Source organism: Ranitomeya imitator, chromosome 2 (assembly GCF_032444005.1).
Source record: "Ranitomeya imitator isolate aRanImi1 chromosome 2, aRanImi1.pri, whole genome shotgun sequence".
In the NCBI taxonomy this organism is placed as follows: domain Eukaryota; kingdom Metazoa; phylum Chordata; class Amphibia; order Anura; family Dendrobatidae; genus Ranitomeya; species Ranitomeya imitator.
The window spans coordinates 292,951,056-292,954,170 of record NC_091283.1 but is presented as its reverse complement, the minus strand read 5'-3'; positions in this window follow the sequence as shown (position 1 = coordinate 292,954,170).

The following is a 3,115-nucleotide window of genomic DNA, read 5'->3' as shown; positions in this document are numbered from 1 at the left end:
GACTCCCCAAACCATCACTAATTGAGGAAACTTCACATTAGACCTCAAGCAGTTTGGATTGTGGCCTCTCCACTCTTTCTCCAGATTCTGGGACCTTGATTCCCAAATGAAATGGAAAATTTACTTTCATCTGAAAACAACACCTTGGACCACTGAGCAACAGTCCGGTTCTTTTTCTCCTTGGCCCAGGTAAGACGCTTCTGGCGTTGTCTAATGGTCATGAGCGGCTTGACACACGGAATGTTACACTTGTAGCCCATGTCCAGGATACATCTGTGTGTGGCGCCGGCGGCTCTTGAAGCAATGACTCCAGCAACCTTCCACTCCTTGTGAATCTTCCCCATAATTTTTGAATAGCCTTTTCTGAACAATCCTTTCAAGGCTGCGGTTATCCCGGTTATTTGTTCACCTTTTTCTACCACACATTTCGATTAATAGAAACAGAACCAGTTGAAGTGCATTTGGCACAAAACGGCCGTCGTCCGTGTGCATTCACCACCATCCCTGCGTTCTGTATGTTTTTGTCCGAATAAATCTGACGTTTCACTACCGGTGAGTGCGCTCTATTCTTTTTCTTTTTTTGTGGATTTCCATTAATATGCTTGGATACAGCACTCTGTGGCTTACCCTCCTTGTGGAGTGTGTCAATGACTGCCTTCTGGAAATCTGTCAAGTCAGCAGTCTCCCTCATGATTGTGGAGCTACTGAAACAGACTAAGGGACCTTTTCAAATGCTTAGGAAGCTTTTTTTTGTTAATTATTCTAATTTACTGAGGTAATGACTTGTTGTAGAGGCTAAAGTCTGACTGATTAATTGAGTCTATGGACAGGAGTCTTTTATAATGGTAACTATGTAAGACAGCTGTGTTTAATTCAGGTAACAAGTTGATCAGGAGCGTCTAACTGGTCTGTAGGAGGCAGAAATCTTAATGGTTGGCAGGGGATCAAATATTTAATTCTCGCTGCAAGATGCAAATAAATTTAATTAATTTATACAATGTTATTTTCTCGATTTTATTTTTGATATCTGTCAATGTTAAAATTAACCTACCCTTAAAATTTTAGACTGTTCATGTCTTTTGTCAGTGGGCAAACTTACAAAATCAGCAAGGGATCAAATACTTATTTCCCCCACTGTATGAGCATGATGAAACTGCCTTACCATTTCAATGGCAAGCACTCAAATGTGTCCTCAGAGGGATAGTAAAAAAAAACGTGGATAGAGGCTAAAAAAAGAGAGCAGCTAAAGTCTCCCATTTGCTTGAGCGGATTGATCTCGTTGACAAACAACATAAATGATCTGCTTCCCTTCAGGTATACGCAGACCTGCTTAATGCTAAAAGTGAACTAAGATAGTTTCATGGATGGGGTACAGCCAAATATTGTGGAATTTCAGGGCACCTACTTATGGAAGGAACCAAGTGGAAGCTTCCATTCTTGGTACTAAATATGGGGCATCCTCGAGAAAATGAGTTAAAGTGCCCTACACTAAAGTTAATATATAAGTTTTGGGATAGGGGGAAAATATTCTGGGATGGGAAAGTACACAAACTATACTCCTTTATGGCACAACTATAACTTACCAGAGCTACAGAACTAATAGGAGGATAGGGGTTTATGTCTGGTATCAGACATTGAGGGATGGATTATTCAAGAGCTTTGAGCAAATAAAGGCAGATTTTAACCTTCCGCATAAGGTGTTTTATCAATATCTACATATACGTCATATATCAATAATCCCATAATCCTATTTAAATAGGCGAAAAGGACTTCAATTTATCAATAAACACAATCTACCAAAATGGTACAAAGCGACTAAAGAAGTAGTGAGATAAAATAATTTTTTTCTTAAATACAAATGTTAAAACTATGGTTTTCATTTGTTCTGTTGTTACCTTTCTGTATCCATGTACAGTCTTTGGAAAAAGCCGCAGTAAGGATGATAATATGATCATATAGTCCCCTTCATTGCCTAGGTCCCTCGGCATACACAGTCACTTTTTCTATCCTATAAAGCAGGCTAAAAAAATTTCAAACACCCTTTGATTACAGATGTTGTTAATTCCTTCCACCTGACTGTACCAGTCCCCAGGTACGGACTGGGCCTGAAATTCAGCCCTGGCATTTGAAATCACACAGTCCCATGTTGACCCTGTCCCCATGAACCAGATGGGATACATTACTAATATTATGCTGGATGGAGGAAAGGAAGACTTACTACAAGACCAATATTTCTAATGATACCTGTGGCCTGCTGGGGTAAGTGACGGAGTCAGCAACTTTGTGCTCCATCACAACTCTTAACAGTATGGGTGTCTAGAGAACACCGATTGTGTCAGTAACATAGCAGACAAGGCAGTCCACAACCAGACAGGCCCTTCTGGCATTTGCTAGAATTGCCAGATGGCCAGTCTGGCCCTGCCAGTCCCTGACATTTCTTGGAGGTTATTGTTCCTTTATTTCCCTATCTTTTTAACCATAGTTTTATCTGAGGAGCAGTAGAGGGAAATACTGGATTCGACACCTAAACTTTCCTTGTCGGAGTCACAAAGATTGTCCCACATTCCTCTCATCCATAGGGAATATAGATCCCCAATATTTTATTTAAAATTGGAATATGAACAGATGACAAATGCCCTAGATGTGGTCACAATGACGCCCACCTGATGCATATGATGTGGGGATGTGAGAATATTGGTGACTACTGGAAGGGGGGGATCGATCTTGTACTATCTGTATTTGGGATCCAACTTCAGTTGGAACCTAAAATCTGTATCCTAGGACTCCTGGGAGAGGACGTAGACCCAGACTCCCATATGGCAATAGCTCAAGAATACTATTCTAGCCAGAAAGTTGTTGGCTCTACATTGGATAGACAATTCTCCCCCAACGATAACAGAACTAAAGTCCAGGATAAATATCACTCTATGTTTGGAAAGGGGAAGCTAATATTAAAGGAACGTTCTCAAGAAATCCATCCACATATGGAACAATGGTTAATTACCCCCAGTATTGTTTCAGAAAACCTTCTCAGAAATCCTATACTGGACCGTTTCTCCATTTCCTTACAGTAACCTGGGAATTTCTATCCTTATACCCAAGGTGTCCGCAGATA